The sequence below is a fragment of the Epinephelus fuscoguttatus genome, linkage group LG20, assembly GCF_011397635.1.
Source record: "Epinephelus fuscoguttatus linkage group LG20, E.fuscoguttatus.final_Chr_v1".
Classification (NCBI taxonomy): Eukaryota; Metazoa; Chordata; class Actinopteri; order Perciformes; family Serranidae; genus Epinephelus; species Epinephelus fuscoguttatus.
Window position 1 is genome coordinate 34,745,794 of NC_064771.1, and position 24,285 is coordinate 34,770,078.

A 24,285-nucleotide genomic window follows, 5' to 3' on the forward strand; every position below is an offset into this window, starting at 1 on the left:
ATAAATGTTGTCATCCATCCATGTCCCTGAGGGTCCGCAAGGACCTCTGCGTGGACGTCTGCATGCAGCCTATTTTTTGTGACTATAGGCATAGCTAGTGCGACAACAGCTCGTGCTCTGATCTCTCGTTCCGCACTCAGTTACAGTTACACAGTTAGGTCCAAAACACCGCAGTCAAGCCAGCCACAGACACCTCACCACAGTGATGTTAGTGACGAGTCTCAGCTGTCCCATTTACTGCTGGGGGCTAATGTGGACCGTTAACTGTACTGGAATCAAATGTGCATCCACATGATGTATCATAACTTGTTCCATGTGTGATGTATAAAATGACTATATATCTCTCTCCTGCAAAATACTGACAAACATTACACAGTGTCATGGAAAAGTTTGGGCACCTCTCGTCAAAATTTCATTAACTGTGAAGAGTTCAGTAAGTAGAAGATGAACTGATCTCCAAAAGACATATTTTCAATATCTTAAGCAAGATCAGTACATTATTTTTGTTTTGTACAATTTAAGAGTGAAGACAAAATTAAAGGAGCACCGTCGAAAAGTTTGGGCTCCCCAAGAGACAACTTTTCCCAGGGTCCTCCTTAATGAGCTTGTTAGGGCTCTGGCTTGTTCACAGTCATCGTTACCAAAGGCCAGGTGATGCTGATTTCAAAGCTTTATAAATACTCTGACTCCCGAGCAGCAACAGTTTGACTTTCTGCTAAATGCTAACAACAACTGTAGACAGGAAGCTCCCAGTTCATAGCAAAAACATCAACACGTTAAAATAAAAGCACTAGTGGTTCCACTTTTACTTTACATATAACATTTAATTGACTTCATTAAAACAGTACTGTATTAAAGATTATTATAACAGATCTCTGTTGAATTTATTATTATAGGAACTACTTTATTTAACTTTATTGTCCCTGTAGTTCATTTAATAGTTTTGTATTTTAGTAGTCTACCATACTTTGGAGGAGTTTTTAAAGGTAGGATCTGGAGGATTTTCAAACAAACGTCGAGCCGATAAAGCACGGGCCAAAACTCGTGTGTGACTTGCACGCTTTCTGTTGGACAGGTAAATCCCAAATACAGGCCGGTTAGCTTGTGCTAGTTTGCTAATTTATCAACTTTTCCATTACAACAACTGTAATTCCTACGTAGTTTGTTGTGGAGGCTAATTCCGACTATCAACCGATGCAAATAACTTTACGTTTAGCTAATATATGGCTTGATGTAGTGTGAGGATTGAGCTTTGAATCATTTTGTGTAACACCCAACTGCCGGGAGGGGTAGGGACAGCGCGCAGTTGAGCCTGATAGGAGGGGCCAAATTTGAATGTGTGTTTACAAACATCAACTGGAAAATCCTCCAGACCCTACCTTTAAAAGATATATATATGTATATATATATATATATACACTGTGTAGCATAATATAGCCAAAAAATATTGCGATATTGTTTTATTTTTTTAACTCCTCGAGTCCAGAAAAACTGAATATTACAGGTTTTATTAACGTAGATTTTATGGCAGAACAGTTTTATCATACTGCATTAGAGTGCATGGGTGTACCTAATAAAGTGGTCACTTAGCATATGTGCAGGTGGAAATTAAAGTGTCTTAAATCACATCAAATACAAGACATCCCAAATCACCAAACTATAATCGAACTGAGGTATGTTTGAACTCACACACACGTAGCACTTTAGCATGCAAATCATATTTATCGACTGGATTTTATAGACTGTTTATTTAAAATCCAACAAACCCCCAAATCATCAAAAATCGATACGAAGACATAAATCCATGTTAATCTAAAGATGAGCCATTCGGGCCTCCGACTGATTCTGAATGAGCACGCCACAAAAGTTCTTTGACAAACCAAAGTTTTCCTGCTGTTAAAAGAGTCTGTTAACAAAATAATAACAAGTTAGTCCAATTTAAGAAAAATTTAGCCAACCAAGTGTGAAGTGTGACGTCTGTCAGGATAAAGTATCATCACCATGACCCTGTCTCCAGCCTAGACTCACAGCGAGGCCACAAAACAAGTCTTCATGTCTTAATTTCCATCTGTTAGTCACTGACTTATTCATCTCTGCTCCATCCGTCTCTGCTCACAGTTTTAATATGTCACCTTCACTCTAAGAACTCTGAATCAGTCCAAAGTACATTTCACGTTCCCTAGACATTACTTAGCTCCAAGGACGATCCTTCATCCACTCTCTCCCATTTGTACTCTGAACTGTCACAAAGCTGCACGAGGCATGATGCTTCTCTGCAGACACTTAGTGACAAACATGTCATGTGGCGATTGTGTACAGGTGAAGAACAGTCCCACCACTTGTGTTGTATAAAAGCATCTGGATTAGTCACTGTGAGGCTGTGATGGCTTATTGACTGGATGATTGTCACGGCTGCACATGGATCGAACACGCCCTGCAGCTGCATCACGACAGAGATGACAATGATTGGTAATTTCATGCTGCAGGGACATGTTCAGAGTCACACGTCGACATACCTTAATCCAACAAAGACAGGAACTTTAAAATCACACAGATGTTTCTGAAGAATCTTTTCAGATCATATGAAAATATGGAAACAGCTTCTGTGCTGGATGATGTTGATGATAATGATGATGCTCTGTCAAATAAAGACAGTCATTTGTGATAACCAACAGCTGGAGTTTCAGAGCCTTTTATCAAATCCCTTTCAAATGCGTGAATAAATCTTAGCCAGAAGCATTGTTTTAAATGTCAGCAGGGTTTTCCCTGGGTTTTATCGAGACAGAGGTGGCAAAGGCCTGTGGCAAGGGGCATTTTGACAGCTGTACTTTTAGATAAGGTCCCCCCCTCTATCAAATGTGAAAGGAGGCCCCCACACACTTGAGCTTTACACTGCTGACTTGTATAATCAGAACAGACATGTCCTGTGATTTTCAGCCTTCTATGATTATATTTACCCTTTACAGCAGGCACATCCTGACAGTTGAGAATATTACTGTCAGGTATTGTCCCCCCTCTATTAAATATGAAAGGAGGCTGAAAATCACAGGACATGTCTGTTCTGATGATACAAGTCAGTGGTCCTGAAATGTGTGTTTCTCTTCTGTAATACACATTCTACATCTTGGAGACGACATCTTTCCACATGCGGGCTTCCTTCACCTTTCAAACGGGGTAGAGCTCCGTGGGAAACAATTGGAGAGACACAGCCCGAGGGGGAACTGGGATCTGACACAACACTAGAGGGAGAAGCAGGTCCGTGGAGCTGTGCGCCAATGAAAAAATAAGCACATCGCACCGAATGCGCACCGCTACAGCGCTTTGGGTTGTGAGCGTGCATGACGCATTGAAAGTAATGGGTTTGTGCGAGCAAAAGACGCTACATCTGAACACCCCCCACGCACACACACACTTTAACCGAGGCGGCGGCCAAAATTACCCAGGCCACCCGCCCTTGTCTTAGATAGGCAGGGAAAACCCTGGTCAGCCTCAAATACTACAATGTAAAACTGTTATGAGTAAAAGTCCTGCACAGTGGCACAGTTTGACACAGTTAACAATATGGCAGGTGGTGACAAACAACACTGAATTAAAGTTAAACAGTAAGCTCAAATATAATTTTGAAAACATTTTGGACATGAAACAGCTAACACAGGAACAGACACTTGGTTTATATTCAATCAGCACTGACTAGTTTTGCTATTTGAGCTCAGTTTGGTCTGAGTTTAAGAGAGTGTGTCCGTGGTGGTGGGCATGCAAAAATGAGGACATACAATCTGTAGTTTGAGTAACAGTTGTAGAGAGAAGCGCATCATCCAGTGGATCTGAGCTGAGAGATGATAGAGGGAATTTACCTCAGTTCATTTACACATATAACCACACTGCACTGACACAGAGCTGGCTAAAAATTGGCAAAGTATCACTTAAAGTTAGCTAATGTTAGTACACTGCTAGTTTGCTAGCTACAGAGCTAACGTACAGGTACATCAAGTGGAGTTGGTTGCTGACATATTTTCAGGATGATGTGAATTACTGTTAGCCAGAAAAGATAAAGGCTAAAGCTAATGTTGCTTTGTTGTACTATCTCTGTAAAGCTACATGCTCCCACCAGTAACTTTCCATAGTAAAGGGAGACTAAAGTAAGGTCAGTACCATCCTGTGCAGCCAATGGATATCTCAAATTCCAAACTGTAGGATGTTTACCGTGTTATTTATTTAAGAAAACTCATATCTGCATTTTAAACAACAACAGATCCAGTTTCAGTGTCAAAATCCAAAACTCCCGCACAACAAACCTTGTGAGTAAAAACACTTTCTTCTCTAAAACTCCTGAGTCATAAAGGTCCCAGTCAAAGGCTGTGTGTGTGTGTGTGTGTGTGTGATGACTTCATGTCAGTAGGAACCGGAGTTCCCTGGGGACGTCCCGGGGCCCTCGGGGCCGGCATGCGTCCACAGAGAGACGACTGTTAGCAGAAGCAGACCTTATGTAAGAACACACACCGTCTCTCTCTCTCTGCACTCAGCGACAGGAAATTTAACTTTTTATAACTCCTTTTTTTCATGTGCCACAGGGGCTATTTAATCCAGCAGCCACTTGGACCAGTTCACCAGCCATTTGGACTGTACTGGGAGAATGAAACGTCCTCGTGACGGCTGGTTAACCTGCTGACGATTATCTTTTAAGGTAAAAACAACTTCCTACTATTTAAGTTCATGTTTTACACTGACGAGACCTGAAACCATTTGGCAAGACCAGATAAACATGCAGCCATCTTTAGTCTGCAACTCATATTAATGTTTCTACGTTAGGTTGGGAAATATGAGGCGACATGGTGTGCCATCATGTGAACCCAAGCAACATAAAATGCAGCGGAAGTATCTTGAAAATCCTCCTTTAGTCGTCAACATTGCATCAAAACACCTGACTTTCAAAAACATCTCCTACCTATTAGTTTTGCTCTCCCGAGTGCATCATGACAAAAACACATGACAGAGTTTAAGTCAGCAGTGATAACGCCTTCTGTCTGATCATTAAAAGATGAGGTCATCAAGATTTCACTGGGCGCAGAAGTGCCCAATATGTTAATTGCTGCACAGCTCCTTGTTAGCAGACGTCTGGCCGTTCACACCAGAAGGTCATTTCTCTGCACTGGTCAGCCAGCCTTTCTGCTCCTCTGCTCTTTTATAACTACATGTACTTCTGCTTGTACGAGTGTGTCTGCAAGATTTGCTTGCAGAAAAAATAGACAAGTCACTGAAACTATTGCTGCAGACTGTGCACCAGCTGAGGTGCGCTGCGGTGCGTCCAGTGTGAGCGGCAACAATTGCTTAACATGGGCGCCAAAAGGCTGTGAACAGCACTCCACAGAAAACAGAGAGACTTTGCAGTGTTTCCACGTCCAGTGTGACACATTGCAGCGGAATGACATGGGACATGCAGGCAAAGCAGGACAGGGTTTTTTTACTTGCTAATCAGACTCCGTCTCCGCAGCGTGTGGTTGCTGCCAGCTTCACTGTGTGTGTGTTGAGTTTTGTCAATTGGTAATGCAGTTGGTTATGGAGAGTTTGTTCAAGGTTGCTCTTCTGCTTCGTACTGCTTCTACATCTGGTACAATCAGATAATCAATTTGATCATTTTTAAACTGACTGTACTCGTTATGAACGCAGTTTTATGCAGGCTTTACCAGTTGGAGGGCGTAGAGCAGTGCGTAGAGGAGAAAAAATAGACCAGCTGGATAAAAACAATGTTAAACAGTGCTGCGCACGGGTAAGTGCGCTCTCATGTACAGTGTAGCAGCTTCAGTTGATTATATTATGCGCTCTGCTGCGGTCATACCATGGCAGGTGTGCTGCGCTGCAATCGTGTACCACGTATTTTGGCTATTAGCTAATCAAATGGCAGCAATTAACAATCATACAGCTCCTTCAGACTGAGTTAACAAAGCACATCCTACTATTAAATGGAGAAACCTCTGTCTCTCCGTCCATCATCATCCGTTTTCCTCCTCACTGCTTTGACCTACCTCTCTGACCTTGCACAAAGGCTTTCATGTTGGTCATGTGCAGACAGCCACGATGCCATTTTTGCATTTTTCCCACATTTCTACTGTTTATATTCGCGTTTTTGTCCACTACCCATTCATACTGTGAGCACCATTAGGAGCGTGAGCTGCGCATGCACAGAGACCCCTTCAAAAACACCTGCGCTGGGACCACAGTTTGGCTGGGAAGCCTTTATCTCCAACACTTGCGGATCGAAACCTGTATGTGTGTACCTGTGCGCCAGCACATGGCCCCACACGCACGTGCCTCCATGCCGTCAGCCAAAACTATGCTCCATGTATTTTGCCATAAAGCATATTTCTAAATACAGTGTGCATTGTTACATTAATATTTATTACACAGTGCATTTACAGTGCTCTGATTTTGCATCTCCTCTAATATACTGTTTTTGATTTTTTATTCCTCTATACATAACACATCCCTGGGTATGGACTAGTTATAATTAACCTGGTGAAACCATCCTAATCTCGTGAGCTCATATTCTGTTTCGTGCTGCAGATCAGTCTGGCCATGCAATAATAAAGGCGTATTCTGGCATCGGTTAAAGCTCACCAGGCCAATCACAACCGTTTATTACTTTGGGGCGGGTTATTGAAATCACGTCATCAGAATAGGAGCGACAAGGAGCAGAGTGAATGCATTTTGTAAACAACCAACAACCAACTGATTTTGAAACTGCGATGGTAAATGTGTTGAACGAACTGGAATGTATATTTTCTTTAAAAGCAGAACCAACGGCTGCACTGAAAGCTTTTTATTGAAAAAAAGGATGTGTGTGTCGTCCTTCATACAGGGTTTGGTAGAAGTTTAATTAACCAACTGGCTCCGTTGATCGGGAAATTCATGGGACTCAGTGAAAACCCAGTGGATATTGTTGTTTCTCCGCTAGTTGCTCTCATGGAGCAGCAGGTCAGGGAGGCAACCAAGCTGGGAATCACAGCCACGCAACTCGGAGTCCACAGTGAGGAGGAAATCCGCAAAGATGGCAACACTCTTTCCCAGACATCATCACAGCTCATCTCCGCTGCAGCTTTCTGGTCTGTTTACAGTGGCGTTGTGCTAGCCTACGTCACGTTGAGTGACAGCCATTGATACCGCTGGGCTTGACGCAAACTTTTTTCCCAAGAAGCACATGTGCTCCTAAGTTGAAAAAGTAAGGAGCGCACAAAGAACTTTAAGGGCACAATGTAAATTGATCAAATAATATGTTTTCTGTAATAAGCGTGATGCAAATAGACTTTTACAAGCAAAACTATTTAATGAATTTGTATACAGAATGTACAGAAAGGTAAAATCATCAAGTTTTGAAGAAGTATTGCAATTTAATTTTGTCTTTAATGTTTTTATCTTATATATATTATCTTTGTAATATGATTATCTTATATAATGTTATTACTATCCTAAAACATTCTCCAGGTTCTCTGAAACTCTGCAGGACTTAAGCCTCTTTCACACAGAGCTTTCGCGGCACCCACTGCGGGGTAGGGCACAGAGGACAGGATTTGGGGGAGTACAGGCTTCTCTTCTATTGGATGTGCGGCGCTGAGGTGTCGTCACAGCGCGTTGTGGTGAAATTAAAAATTCAATGAATGGGTTCGGCGGCGGAGGTCTGCGCTTTGCGTGCTCTGTGTGAAAAGGGCTGTATTTCCACCCTGCCCAGCAGCGGTACCATGGCGAACGGTCCCTAAAGGCATCTACACATGATCAGCTGTAAAACCGCTTTGCGCTGGCTGTCCCATTGTTTGTCTATGGAGAGGGCAGCAATGCTTGATAAAGCAGCACCGCTACCCTTGGCGTCGTGCACGATATTCATTGTGCCAACAGTGGGACTTATATTCATTGTGCCGACAGTGGCTTGGAAAACCGCCCATAACCGTGTCACACGGGGAAGAGGGAAGGCGGCTGGAGTTCCTCCAACAGTTGCGGTTAGATTATCATATTTTTTTTTACTGACAAAAATATAGGCTGCTTCAGCTGATTTTTTTATGCGCACATGTGCCCCTAAATATTTTTTACAGTTCACACACACCTATTTTTAGTCGCAAATGCCAGTGAAACGCCGCACTGTCGAGCCCTGTACCGCCCCTCTGGAATGGAGGAAATGTACACTCCGTGTCCAGATCCATTCGCGTTTTGCAAATGCAGAGTGAGTGCGTGTGCATGTTGACCTGATGAGTAGGTGTCACCTTGAACAGCAGCCTCGGCCATCAGTGTATTAATGTATGTACGTGTGGGTGGGTGAAGGGTGCCTGTAGTATAAGGCGCCTCATAAATGCAGTCGGTTAACCATTTACCATGGAGCTCTGTAATGACATTTGAACTATTAATCAAGAAAATAATCCTGCAGCCCCGAAGCTAACACCAGTCGTGTTACACTAAAGAGCGAACAAGATCCAAATCAGATCCATAAAACTAAAATCGACTTGAATTCACTTTGAATAATTATCTCTGACAGTTTCAAGTCCTTCTCTGCTCGGCTCTAATCCTCACTCATGACCTGACACCTGGAGAACATCTTGAGAACACGTCCTGGTTTTAATTTCGGCACAGATCCTGTATGTACACAGGTGAGGCGAGGAGGAACCCGCTCAACCAGAGTCCATCAGGAGGTATAAAGAATTATTTATAGTGAAAATAATTAACTATCATCACATCAGCCACAGACATGCAGCTTTAATTTAAACTTTATTTTGTCACATAAATAGTGTCCAATCTACACACACACACACACACACACACACACACACACACCATCTAGCTGGCAAGCTTCACCACTGTACCACTAATTTGAACTAATATAACCTCTCACTCTGTCTCTCTCTCACTCTCTCTCACACACACACACACACACACACACACACTCTGGATCTACTCTGACCGCAGACAGCTGAGCCCCCCCCCTCTACTTCTCACTTCACCTTGCTAATTTGAACAAGGCTTTATTTTGATATTAGTCAGAGGCTGAACTGTAGCGGGCTTGTTGGCCTCTCCTCGGGTTAATTAGTGCAGCAATGCCAGCATTCATGTGCCGGGCGAGGAGCCTGTAGACGGGGGAGGCTGAGCCGTCCCTCCTGGCAGCGGCCGCCGTCTCTGGCACCTCTGAGCGCTGGCCGGCCGGATCGCCCACCGGGTGAGTGACAAGCTGACTGGCGTGGGCATCGACTGGGTGACGCTTGCTGGACTTGAGCAGAAGTCAGTACAGGCTGAACTCGCCTAACTAGACCTGAGCTGCATGTAAAAGGTGTGCAGACTGAAATGAGCCACAAGAGCGCCCCCATGAGGCTGTAATGTTCACTGCACACCAGAAGACGGACAACTTTACTGGTCTTTACCTTTAGAGAGGCAAAGAAAATGGTGAAGTTTGTGGTGCCAGAGACCATGTTGTTTTTGAGAACAAAAGTGTTTATCCTCTGTACGTTGGTCCTTCCATCTCTATAAACAGATATCAGCACATGAATTTAGAATCTGTGGGCAACCAGATGAGATACTGCTATTGGAAGCATTCAGGTTTCTGGTTGTTGTCCAAGTAGTACTGACCAATCACGTTTGAGGTGGCTTTGGTTACATGCAGGTAAACAGTCTGTGTGGACAACCAAAGAGGAAGAACACATTTGTCTAAATGCAATCTCAGACCAAGTGATGACAGTTCTGGGTAATTTTGCTTTCAACAGCCCAACACCCATTAGCCAGGCCTTTAGAGGCCTTTCCTTTGAGCCCAGTGAGCTTTACTGCTGCATCTTAAAGTGCTTTCCATTTAGAGGTGCTGAATCTTTTATCGTTATTTAAGCACGTTTTGCCTTTATTTTATTATCTGTTGGCTGTGCTGACAGACAGCGGGCAAATTGCGTTAACATGGTGCCCACTGCCCACCACACGCTATTGACAAACCTACAGAACACAAAACCTGCATTACCCACAATGCCACTGGACCCCAGACAGTGTGTCGTAGACTGTGGTGTGTCATGTCGTTAACAGCTAATGTGTCCTGCAGCAGAGATGAGCAGCGGGCTGCAGAGGTCTGGTAAACTCAAACTGTTTCTAATCAACACCTTCAGATCTTTGTTCGTTGCAAGCCTCAGCACACGCTGACTCAAGTGACATCACTTGAGGACATTCATCAGACTTCACACAGCTCCCTCTGGAGACACTACAGGCTTTATATTACCGTTAACACATGAGCAGTAGAACTCCCCGTGCACTGAAGTGGAAAATCACATCAATATACTCTTAACTTCAGCCGAAGCCCAGTCGCCTAACTACCAACAGAGCCGGTTGCCTTGGTTACCGACACTTCAATATACTTTAAACCTCTGATTTAGAGCCGAGGTTGAACTGTTGACCAAAACTATGTATCGTCCATGACTGAAGAATCAGGGTTCATGTTTGTTTCAAATTATTCTCATAAATAACCACCGTATCAAAATATGCATAACTCTGTCATGTCAGCTGCAGATGACTCAGTTATTGTTTGAGAAACTTTGTCAACAAGTGTCTCTTTACTCATAGAACTCTGCATTGGAGTTTCCTCCAGCAGCTGCTGTGGGACAGATTTGAGGTATTTCAGGAATCATGAGTCTGAATGTTTTTCTTTTCATCCAGAAAACAAAGTCAAGTTTCTTTGTTTCCATTTTTGCTTTTATCTTTCCTTCATTTGTCTTTTTTCATTCCTGTTTTTTCTCAGATTCTGAAATAAACTCGACTAATACTGGAATTATTTTTAAAAGTTATTTGCATTTTATGTGAGACACTTCTTGCTCTCAAGTTTTCAGATTTCCATCCATACTAGTTTTGTCTTGACGCTATGTAAAGAAATATTTCTTCAAATCTGATATTTGTTTAGTAAATGAACAGAAAATGAATCGACTATTGTGATAACCAGTTTTATGTTTGTTCATTTAAGTGATTCATTTCTCACTAAACAAACGTCCCTGGAAATCAACTTGAGCAGAGATGTGACAGCTCTATCTTCATGAAGTGATAAATATGCATGAGAAGAACCAAAAAATGAGTCATTGATCATTTACTTACTGATTTCACAGCCAATTACCAAACCATGCATAACAGTCAGAGGAATCTGGGTCTTCATTTCACAGAACAATAACAGCCTGTTTTTTCATTTTATTTTTACACTTTCAGTTTTAAAACTCATTCAAGTTGTTCAATTATGTGTTCATCAATATGTGCGTGCACTATAGTCACATCGTAGGACGTCATCAAACACGTCATGCTACAAGTTTGTTGCTGCTTCACACAGAAGAAAAACTAAAAGAGTTCTCATTTTCCATGACTTATGTAACCAGCCAAACCGTCCGCTTCAAAGGAATACTTCACCCACAAAATGATCACCATGTGTTACCTTGAATTCATAAACACATAACAACAGCAAAATTCTTATTTATCCAGTGGAATGCTCAGTACGTCACAAACACATTTTTTGTAAAGCTTCTTTATTTAAAAAAAGTTTACAGCCAGTTAACAGCTGAGAAGATTTTGACCGTCTGTCTACAGGTTAATTTTGCTCCTCTTCATTCAGTGCACTGCATACCACCCAGGTCTGGCAGGAACAAGCAGCACTGCTCATTCAGTGATAACCACTAGTAATGCTGTCCCTATCCAACCCTGTTGCTGTGGAAACATTGTCCCCACCTTCCTGTCTCCCCCTAGGTCACCCCAGGGAGTAAGTGGCTTAATTTTGAGAAGTAAAACCCCCTTTAGGCATCACTGTAACTGTTAGCAGTGTCAGCACGGCAAGTGGTGCTATAATAGTGAACAATGCTAAAAGGGTTTTACTCACAGGGGCGACTGGGGGAGACCCAAGAGTGGCCACAGTGTTTCAGCAGCAACATGATCCGCGACTGGGATGGGGTTACTAGCTGTAATCGCTGAACGAGTAGGGCCGCAAGCTAGCTAACGTTAGCTCCCACCTGACCAGGGTGGTGTGTAGTGCAGAGCGGTCAAGGAACCAGAGAGACGATGTTTTCACATGTTAACATGTCTCGCTAGCTGTCTGTCAACAAAGCCAACAGAAAGTAAAAACAAGGATAGCACTTTGACATGCGGAGCTAAAGCTCACTGAGGCAGCTGAAAGGAAAGGCCTCTTGTATTTTGCGTCTTGTTTTTGTTCTCAAAAATTAACCAGTTAGTCACCAGGTAATGGGTGTCAGTCTATGGAAAGCAAAATCAAGCGGAACTGACATCACTAATTGACCTATGGCTAAGCCACGCCCCCCTCCACTCACTCGGACAAACTATCAACATTCAGTGCCCGGCGCTATGGCAGGTGTCACAGTACACGGCATTTCACAGGAGGCAACTGATGATTTTTGGGGACATAACGATCAGATGTCATTGAGAAGTAACCAAAAGGGCCTAAACTACGCATTGGAGGGATATATTCATCATTTTATTGTTGAGAAGGTTGATGAAAAGCTTAAATTACAAGCCAAAATTTACAGGTCACAGAGTACGCTTGTGAACCGCATCTTGTTGCCGTCACCATCAAAGACAACAAGTTAAAGTGCCACTGAAGTTAAGGTTTTTGGCTCAGAATATGAGAAAAGGATAACGGCCTTTTTACCATCTTTACCAAGAGTGTCTCTCCGTTAGTTTGGTGCTACAGTATTTACACTGAATCATTCAGCATAACGTTTGCCAACTAGGGATGCACCGAATATTCGGTAACCGAATATATTTGGCCGAATATTGCAAAAAAACACACATTCGGTATTCGGTGGAATAAGTTAAAAGCAAGGCCGAATAATAGCGGCGTGTTTTGATAACGCAATCAAACGGCGTGCCGTGACGGGCGGAGTTAAATGTCGGCAGTGTGGCGATCCACCCGTCACGGCACTCGCATTTGCGACTAAAAATAGTTTTGAGCAAGCAAAATAGGCTTAAATCATTCAGCATGCTGTGTGAGTACAGATTTCAACCAGCAGCAGAAACGAAAGGCGAATCCCACTGATTGTGGGTTGAACGGGGGTCACAGACACAGACAGTAATGCATTCCTGTCAATTACGGCGGCCATCGGCTTACTGGGCGATGGAGAAGTCGGCTCCAATAATATCCTCTTCTTGGTGTCATGACTGCCCAGAAGTACCTGAACAGCCGAGCCAGCCAAACACAGGTATGTGACGTGTCAGAGGAGAAACAAGCCTTTCACATTTCTGTTTTTGTGGCAGGTAACGGCCCACAAACCTCACCGCACTTTAGGGACTGTTCATTACTTATGAAGGGACTGTCAGGGGAGGAGGATGGCTGGTTGACTTTTATTTTATTTATTTATTTTATTTTGATCCCCCCTATGTTCATCACTCATTGATGCTGTTTTTGAAGTATGAATAAGTCAATAAGTAATTTATTCCATTGAAATATCATCGATGTATTATAGAAAAGTGATTTATCTTTTTATAAATGACAAAAGGCACATCTGCCTCATTTTCGCTGTGGTATCGTGATATTACTCAGAACCATGATATTTTCATTGGTATCGCACAGTGGGTCCCAATTTTGGTACCGTGACAACACTAATCTGGAGGGGGTTCATCTGCAAAAACTAATGAAAAACTAAACAATGATATTCGGTATTCGGTACTCGGTATTTGGCCAAGCGTTTAATAATATTCGGCTTCCGCCACAAATTTTCATTTCGGTGCGTCCCTATTGCCAACCTTTGTTATCTCTGCCATTACAGATAAGTTAATGAAGCTAAGCTCCAGAAGTTAACGTTAGCTTAACTAGAGCCCTTTGGACAACAGCTAACAATGATGTACGATCACCAAAGTACAAAACTAGAACAAAATAGGCTAATGAACTCCCAGCAAACAAGGTGACATGATGAACAACGCAGCTAGCAGCTAACGTTAGGCTAACTTTAGCTAACGTTAGCTAGAGATGTTAAAGATAACTTTGTATTTCTTTCCTCAAACACAATGTTGACTTACCTTAGAACAGATGTAGACATCATTGTTAATCTTATTCACGTTGAGTTGATGTTGTGGTCTAATGTTACCACACAACTTTATCCAAAGGAGACACTTTTTTCGGTTGAGATGTGGTTTAAAGTGTAAAAATACACCTGGTCGCCCAGCCTCTCAGGATACCTTGTGTCAGAGTTGCATGTACCCCATGCACACCGTTTGACCATTTTTAAACTTCAAATCTCAGAAAAAGCTCATAAAACTGAACAAAACTAACTTTCTGTAATGCATTTCAGTGGACGTCCAGGCAGAGAATGTCCGAGTGTATGGGAATGACTATACGCACTGTGATTGGCTCATCACATTTGAGGGCGGGGCTTAGCCATAGGTTAATTGTAACGTATTAGTGAAAAGTCATGTGTCAGTGAAATACTGAGCACACGACTGGATAAATGAGACTTGAATGTCACAGCACAGAGTTGCATTAAAGTTTGTAAATGGATACTGTGATATATAATTCTGCTGATTTCACAAATGATCGCTGTAAACGTAAATGAATGAAGAACGTTAGCCTTATGGATTTCTCCGTTCACTACGGAGGCATGGAGGCAAACAAAGTAACTGATCATTGATATATAAATGGTCATTTTGCAGGTGAAGTTATGTGTATATGTGAAGTAGTCTGGCAGTGTGTGATGTGGGAAGTGAGACTCCCCTACTTGTGTGTGTGTGTGTGTGTGTGTGTGTGTGTGTAGAAAAGTACTGTTAATTGCTGTCAACCAGTGTACTAAATTTTCTAATTTCCCTCCTCTTCCTCAGAAAAGTCTTCAGAGTAAAAAGTCATTTTTAATCATTGCTTTTTATTATTTTTATTTTCTATGCAGATGCGTTCTCCTACAAAATCACACCAATATTTCTAGGATAATTATTTCCTAATAAAGCTTTTCAGATCATCTGCTGAAAATTCCTGTATTTTTTTCCATCGCAACATTTGTATATCAAAGAAAAAAACTTGCTAAGTCAGGTTTTTTAATATTGTGCAGCCTGAGAATAAACAATGACTTTATTCATGTAAAAAATTGTGTGGCAGGTTGATGGATAATGAGAATAATCATTAGTCTGGTCGTCTTCACCCTCTCTTACTTTGAGTGGTGTATTTAGCTGCTGCAGAGCAGGAGCGGAGGATTCCTTCCAGCTTCAGTCTGCAGCGCTCCTCATTTGTTTATGCAGTCCTCTCATATCATGCAGACACACACACTGCTCAGGTGGAGGGAGGTGGTGGGGGCAGAGGCACCAATCATCCGCTCCGCACCATGTTTTTTTAAGGGATTAGGCTTAATAAGATGGCAGGCTGAATTTATGGAGCTAATATTTCACGGTAGGGTGATTCATGGAGGATTTGGTGCAGCGCAGCAGCTTAATGGATGTTCAGAAAGACTTGCTTGACTTGCGCCTGATATGATTAGCCCCGCGGGAGCACTGCTGCTTAATACACCACTGTGTGAGTGTTTGTGAGTGTTTGTGTACAAAGACGGGCCTGAGAAAAATGTACGAGTAAACAGGACACGCACAAATCCCTCCTGTACTGGACTCTATGTATGGAACATGTATTTCTATTCCATGTGGCCCCAGTGACAGAAAACAGGCGCCTGCTTCCATCTTCTCACCGGGCGTCACCTCATCCGTCACTAATGAACCATCGACCTGTCCTCTCTCTCTCATGCATCCATCAATCCTCAGAGTATAATAATGTAATAATAATTACAGCTACGACAGCATTTCAAAGGATCTGAATCATCAGTTTAGTATTTGTAAAGCTTTCAATTAAGATCTGCATTTTATTGGCTGAGGTGTTCTGAGCCTAATTAACTATGAATAAATGAGTTGATAGAACAATATTTAGCAGCTAATTTGATAATTAAACATTTCAGCCTTTTTAAAGTATAAATAGCAAACATTGATGGTTCCACCTTCTGAAATGTGCAAATCAAGTCACAAACTAAATACAATTTAAACATTTAGGGAGAACTGAGCATTCACATCATAATGTCCAGTTTCTAAAATACTTTAAATACTTTAAATACCTTCTAAACTACTGCTTACAACAAGAACACAACTACAACTACCCTCTCACAGTGGTTTGTCTCCATCCACCACTCAAGTTGCAGTTCATATCCACATCTGTCCAGATTCATTTCAGCCATGACGGTTGACAATGCTTAAAATATGGATGTCACTGAGAGAGCACACAAGATCTCTACAATCAGCACAGTTTCAAGATTAGAGTCACCAATTCAGTATCTGACCAAATGTCTCCCCTTCTGTTCCTGAGATATGACGTTAAAAAAACATGATGATGTCACAGTCAAGCTGACCTTTGACCTTTTGACCTTCATCATTTTATCCTGTTAGACATTTTTGTCAAGCTTTGTCAGAATTAGTGTATGAATTCTTGAGCTGTGGCCAAAAACATGTTCAGGTCCATGACCTTTGGACCCTTTGTTTGTGCAATATCTGAATATTTTTCCTCAAGACATCCTTAATAATAATAATACATTTAATTTGTATAGCTCTTTTCAATGACCCAAAGACACTTACATAGTAACACAAAAGGGGTAGTGACAGACGGGGGAACAAGCAGAAGACAACATAGTGAACAAAAGAAATGATGGGATGTAACACAGGCGGTATAGGAACAGTCAGTGGGGTGGAGGTGGTTAGGGGTAGGGGAGGTCGAAGGCTTAGGAGAAGAGGTAGGTTTTCAGGCGGGATTTGAACATGGGAAGTGAGGGAGAGTGGCGAACAGGTTAGGGGAGGGAGTTCCATAGTCGGGGTGCTGTTCTGGAGAAGGCTCTGTCGCCGAAGGTTTTCAGTCTGGATGTTGGTGCAGTCAGGGTGAGAGTGTAGGAAGATGCTTGTTCCTAAGAAGGGGACGGACGGATGGACGGACGGACAAGCAGAAGGCATGAGCCCTTTTTAAACAGGAATTTCTTTCAGCATTGGCAGTATAAAAACAAAATTGGGGAGTGCAGCAAAATGCCGCCTAACTACTTTTGTTTATACAGAATGTGCCTTTTTCGGAGCAATGGGGGGCGTGAGCAAGTAACAAAACGTGTAGCTCAGCGTGTGACGTAAACAGTGACGTACTCCGAGAGAAGCCGCGGCTGGTCAGTCCCTCGGCGATTCTCTTGTAAGTCGGCCCGTCTTCGTTTGCGAGGGCAAAGAGGGCGGGCAATTCCTTGTCTCCTCAGTTGCTCATCTTTACAGTGTCTGTCAGGTTTGTGTTTCCCTCTTGCTACTAGCTGCTCATTCTTGCTATCAGCTGTTTCCTGTTAGTCCACCGCCAGTGGGTCGCACGTGCGGCGTCATCAACAGCTCCTCCCACAAGTCTTTAACAGCCTCTCCCAGCTCTTCCTCATGCTTTTTAAACCAAAAAGGTTTAGCCAATATGTCTACCCCTACGCAGCGGAAAATTGGGCGCCTTGGATCAACTCGCCAATCCGGCTCTGTGTGTCTAAACGCTCGCAGCTTGCCGGCAAAACGGCCCAACATTCGCCAATAATCTGGCAGTGTAAAAGGAACTATCATGTCTACAGCCAAAGCTGTCTCTGGTGCGGAGGTATAAAAACTTACCAGACTGAAACCATGACTGTATAAAGAGAACTTAATTCCTATTAAAGTTGTGAAGCGATGCATGAAGCCAAAAAGGTTTGACCTCCATGAGTTTAATTACCCAGCGTTGGACCCAAGAAGCAGCTGAGCAGCTTGCTACTGGTTTAGCACTCCACTGACTTAAATGAGGACAAAATGATCTGTGCCGCTCTTCTTGACTTTCGTAATGTTATCAATCGGTTGTGTATTGATGCATCTGAATCTCTCTCTGTGATGCAGCAACACTGCTTTGTTTCCCTGAAGCAGGATCCCTGCTGCCACCACAGGTGTAAGTTCAGACTTTATGTTTTTTTATTTATCAAACACAGAAAAGTTTCACCTCTTCAGACTCTACTATCACAGTGAAACAATACAAGAAGGGAATAATCAACCTGCTCCGAGGGTTCATGCACAGACTTTGCTTTGCTTCGAAATTGTAGGAGCTGTGGTGTCATTGATAAAAAAGAATCAAGAATCAGTGAATCATAACTCGTCTGTCCAGATCCAGGCAGGTTTGTCTCCAGTGTTTGTCAGTGTTGAGCTGATCTGTCTGAATTCTACGGAAATGCACCTGTTGACTCAGGAAGAGGGACGACCAGGGTCATGATATCTATTAGAAAGATAAAGAATGACGACCGCCTCCTCAGCACCCAGTTGATTGCTTCTGCCAACACACACACACACACACACACACACACACACACACACAGTCGCAGCTATCCTCAAAAGTCATCTTTTCTATGATTAATCATGTGTTTCACAGTATCTATCTGCATCAGCAGGTCAATTTACTGCCTGGATCTCCTCAGGCAGTAAAGCAGTGATGGAGGAGGTGGAGGAGGAGGTGGAGGTAGACAGCTGGTGGCTTAGTCACACTGATTCAATTGTCATAGCTCATCTCAAACTTTCCACTGCAAATTTAAAAGCTTTTAAGAAAAACAATATGACCCAGAATTATTTATTTACTGGACCTCAATGCCAAAATCACAACACAGCAGGGAAGTTCCCTCAGAGGAGGAGGAGAGGGGAGAAGAGGAGAGGAGACGAGGTGAGGAGGAAGTGTGGAGAGGAGGGGGTTGATTAGGGGAGAGGAGAGGAGGAGGAGAAGGAGGAGAGAAGCAGAGGAGGGAAAGTGAAAAGGAGTTAAGGAAAGGAGTGAAGTGAAGAGGAGGTGAAAAGAGGCAGGGAGGAAAGGAAGTAAGGAGACAAGGTGACCAGAGGAGGTGTGGAGATGAGGTGAGAAGAGGAGAGGAGGTGAAGAGGAGGTGTGGAGAGGAATGAGAGGAAAAAAGGAGGTGAAGCAAGGTAGGGGGGAGGTGAGGAGAGAAGAATGGGAGGAGGGTAGATGCAGAGAGGAGAGGAGAAGGAGGTGAGAAAGTCATATGAAAAGGATGGAAGGGGAGAATGTGTGGAGAGGAAGGGAGAAAAGGAGGTGAAGCGAGGACTGGAGGGCGTCATAAGAGGAGGAGGTGAAGAGAGGAAGGGAGGAGGTGAGGAGGGGAGGAGGGGGGAGGGTAGATGCAGAGAGGAGGGGAGAGGAGATGATCTATGAAGGGAAGACGAGCAGGGTAAGAGGTAAGGAGTGGAGGGGAGGTGAGGAGAAGACAAGTTCTCCCTCTGCTGGTGATGATACACAAACAAGCTGTTATAGAGCCCAAACACACACACACATACACACACACACACACACACATACACACACACACACACACTGCAGCTTGTTTGTTTGTTTGTCTTTATGGAAATTGAAGAAGCAGGTGGTGCAGCTCTCAGAACTGAGTATATCAAACTGGGAAAAGTGAAGTTTTGGACTCTGTAGTACACACGCGCACACACACACGCACACACACTGCAGAACAGAGACAGATTGTTGTTACATTTATCAGGAGGACACACATCAAGAATAAATCTCAGATTGATTGTGTTTGCTGTCTAAATGATCTTTTCTCTGATGAACGACAGCAGCAACATTTCCTTTTGTTTCTGAATATTGAGGCAACAAACGAGCTTTAAGACAAACTCATCAATTACAAATTCAGAGGAGGGAAAGTTTCCATATTTCATATACTGAGAGGGAACGTGACATTGAGCTGATTGGATCCTATCCTGATACCTGGGCGCTGGTTCAGTAGGTTTTGGGATGTCCTGCAATTTTTGTTTATTTTTTAACACTGTACCATGAGAGGATGCTTACTCACACACTTCAGCAGACTTTATATCATGAGGCATATTTCCAAAAACAATGCACGTCTTAATTCAGTCTTTGACTTTTATTTCAGCAGCATCACAGACTGCAGAGAAAAATGATAAATAAACAAGTGATGGGTTTTATGGTTTTATTTTTAACACTTCTATCGAAGCACTGTGAGACCTTGCTCTGCGAAAGACGGTATACTAAATAGGGCTGACCCGAATGCTTTAAAGCGTCCAAGCTTCAATTGTTGCCATGGTAATCAAGATGTAAATCAGCATTTGAATGCTTGGGTTTTTGTTTAGTCTTGAAAGGAGGTGGTAAGTGTCTGACACAGATGAAGTCCGTGTCCTCAGCAAAGTCATCGACCCCAGTTTCAAGCAATTAAAAGGAGCAGGTGAGACAGACTGCAGAGTTATCTGAGGCTGGCGACTGTAGTAAAGCACCTGCTTTGTATCTAATGATGCTGCCCAACACGCGCCCATTTGTCAAATCCGAGATCAATCTTTTAATACACGCCTTTTCCCAAAGATGTGTGAAGCTTTAACCCCGTTAATCTCGCCGGTAGTAAACGAGCCGCAGCACTAAGTTATGAACGACCGTAGTGTTGAGACGCTCCGACGTTACCAGCTCTTTTAGCTGTTAGCTTACTGTTTTACATTTGGTGTAATTTATTATCCTGCTGCAGCGTCCTCCTGCTGTCTGTGCATCCTGGCTGCTGCGCCACTTTTACGCGCACACACACAAACACGGAGTAAAGATGCCGCGGTGGAGACAGGAAGTGAAGATAACTTGAGCTGACGACAGCTACGCTTGATACTGTGAGTGCAATAAAACCTCCTCAAGGACAAAGCCAATACTTTATCAGTACAGCTGATCAGCAACATGTAAACATGTAGAAAAGTGATACTTCACTTTATTCTTTCTACACTTCACTCAGTATTGTGATTTCAGGAATATGATTTATTTTAATGACATTTTTATTCCAGTGTAGTTTCCAGTGAAATATTAAGTTTATATTGTGACTTTGCTGTTTTAATGTTACTGTTGCTGCTCTGGAAACATTTAGTTATAAAATATTCAGTTTTATTTCTGTTGTGAATTTATTCTTTTTAAATAAGTGTAAATTGTAAATGTTACACTATTAGTCCTCTGAGCATCTCTTCCACATAGTAGCAAAAATTTGTCCTCTAACTGAAAAATCTCCAGTTGAATCAATATCATCGGATCGAATCGAATCGAAATGGAATTGATTCATGAAATCAGTGGCGATACCCAGCCCTAGAGGAGAGCAGGCAAAAGTTCCAGAGACAGACTCAGTACAAGTTATAGCAATTGAAATTCAGCCTGTGCAAACCCCAGTGCACCCCCTGTGGGTTCAAAGTGGGCTGGAGTCTAATCTGTGTAACGGCAGCAACAGAAAGTTTTCTGATCTTGGGAGAAGTTTGCGCTGCGCTGGCTGAATTCAAGTAGCTATTAGAGTCCTCAGACTGTCCACCATTTTCTGCTTTTTGACTTTGGCTTTGTTTTTCTAAAACAGATATGATGTCACGTTACTCATAGATTACCACTATAAAAGTGGCAACTTATTACCACCTCTGCCTTGTAATTATTTCAATTCAGGCAACAAAAAGTTGTTGTAAAACACAGGCAGTCAAGTGACAGCGCAGAGACAGAAACATCCCGCTGTCTTTGGCTTGTGATGTTGGAAAATCCTCTACCTCTCCTTAACTGTTTTTAACCAGCGGGGGCCCTGAAGCACTGGTAGAAAGGTTGAATCCAGCCCAACTGTTGCAAAACATAGCCTCAAAAACAAACGGGTACACATCTGTCGTGCTAAAAAAATCAAAATCACAGAACGATGTCCCCCAGCTGCTTTAGTTTGTTCTGTTTGTGAGGCCTGGTATTGATTTATTGTTTAACTTATGCAGCCACTCGTTTAGAGGATAAAATAAAAACAGCCTCAGGGAGAGTTTCTCAGGAGACTCCATTTGGTGGGAAATGAAACCAAACTGAGGGAATATCTGCAGGAAAACAATAACTCGTTACCCGGTCAATCATTTACCAGAAAGCAGCTGTGTAATGTCACATCTGGAGTCATATCTGGACAAACAGAGAGAATCTACATTAATCACGTTGATGCAGGTGAAGGTGAAGCAGAGTCTCAGGAGGATTCAGCAGGTTTCTAATGAGCTGCAGCAACTCTGTGATGAAGTGACACCGTGCTGCATTATGCAACATGGCTCTGCTGCTGTCCACCACCTGCTGTGTCCTCTCCAGCCTGCAGCCAAACTTTCCACAGAAACAAAAAGATAACTATGTCTCTGTTTTACGACGGCAGCGAGGTAAACACACCAGAAGCTGCTGGGAGGATTTTCCAACGTCGGCCTGAGTGACGGGCCGAAGGCAGTGGGATGTTTCTGTCTCTGTGCTGTCACTTGGCTGCCTGTGTTGCCTGGAAATGTATTATTTACTGAGACAACGGAGCAGAATGTCACCTGGCTGAGAGGACGCCAGCTGCACCTCTACTTTTATACTGCACGTCTTCAACTTAAACCTTAACTGGCAGCTTAATGCACAACACAAACACACCATCTGCTCCTGGTCTGCTCCAGAGTTTATCGTCCTGCTGGGAAACTTTCTACTCTTTCTTGACTTCATACAAACTGAAATATTCAGCAATGAAACGATTATTTCGGCAACACACAACTAGTGAGATATTCTAATAACCGGCTAGAAAACAATAAAAGATTATTTCCCTCCAAGGTGAAATGTTGGCTTTGGCTTATCGATAGTTACAACAACACTGACTGCATAATCACTCCAAGTCACTTACACAAAACGTATTATTTTCTCTGCTTTTTAGCACAGTCAATCCAATCCAGGGTTTCAACGACATGAACAAAGAGGATGTGTACATTATGTGTGAAATACCAAGCTGTCGTCGAGGACACTTTAAATTCACTGAAGAACAGGGGCTTGTGTATAACAACGTACACAAAGAAACATAAACTGGTATTGATGAAGGAAGAATGTGCTGTGACGATGTGAACACTTCACGCTGATGTACACACAGTTTCACCTGAAATAGCTGCAGGTGAGATGAGGAGAACATGAATATAAGTTGAATGAAGGATAAACATTGTTTGTAGTTTACTTTAGGGCTCTGATCTCGACACAAACTTGCACAGTTTCTGTTCAACCCCGATTCGAGCACAAACCACAACAGCAGTTTTGGGCCTGAGCCCGATTAAAAATAAGCAATATCCTTGCCGCAGCACTGACGGCAGGCGTGAGTCCATCCTGCAGGCCATCACTGCATGTCATCCCCTCTCTTTGTCCCACTTTCACACTTAAAAACTATCCTGTCAAATAATAAAAATGATGCTTTTCTACTGCGAAAAAATATATATTTCACATTTTAATATTAAAACATTTATAACTAGCTAAATGCTGACATGTTTCACCACTTCTCCTTCTTCTCCTCCTTACTTCAAGTTTCACTTCTTATGCACGACAGGTTCGGCAGAGCGAGCTGCACACCATGGCGCGTCCCCATATTGGAGTGTGCATGGTGGTCCAATGCAACACAGCACGCAGATGATGATCACTGCTCTTAGCTGCATTTTACACACGTCTCGCCCACTGGTGGGGTCGCCATGCAGTCAGAGCAGAGGCAAGTGTCCATGGAATAGCAGACGTGTGATACACGTGGGACATGTCCCCCGTACTTGCCGTATCTGTGCCCTCCAGGGACAGGGAGAAACCAGGCAGGTATCAGGACAGGGACCAGACAGCACCATCAATTATCAGCCCAAGGCTTCACAGGTAAGGAGAAATTATAACTGGCTAAGGAAATGTCTGAAGGATAAGAGTGACTCTAAGATTAATTTTCACAGCTATTTCAGAACTACTCTTATTTATGCTCTGAAATGTTTTTTTGTCTGTATTGCAATAGGTAGCACAGGGAGAGGGCTTAAAAATATTTAATTAATTTTGTACATCTGTGCTGTCATATTTGACTAAAATGTAAAATACATCTTGATGTTGATATGTTTAGTGTTGTGTAGTGTCACTTTCTGTCTTCATGCCATTCAATTAAATTATGTGGCTTATTACCCTGTTACCTTGTCACTTCCATTCCATTTTGCTAATAACTTGCTAACAGGAATGGTGTTTTACTGAATTTTTCATGTTCAGTGTTGTCATTTGGCACTTAGTTATCTGTCTACTTACCCTGTAGATGCTCGAGGGTCATTCTGTGTCAACTCAACCAGAGTTTGGCAGCTAAAACTTTAGATTTTAATAGTATATCATTTTAAGAACTAAAGTCGGTCCCTGGTGCTGTACTGTGGCTGAGTTATGTGGCTCTTTAGCCGCTAAGGAGAGGTGCAACTGAATGCGAGAGGATGATAAATCACTTGATAGACCTCTGAACAATTTGTCCCCCTCACTTCTGA

General features: G+C 42.8%; 1 protein-coding gene across 2 annotated transcripts in view; it reads right to left on the reverse strand.

Annotated features, from left to right (window-relative positions):
• ankfn1 (ankyrin repeat and fibronectin type III domain containing 1) overlaps positions 1–24,285 on the reverse strand; it is a 162,153-nt gene that overhangs the window by 108,801 nt on the left and 29,067 nt on the right. The gene's annotated exons all lie outside the window — the stretch shown is intronic.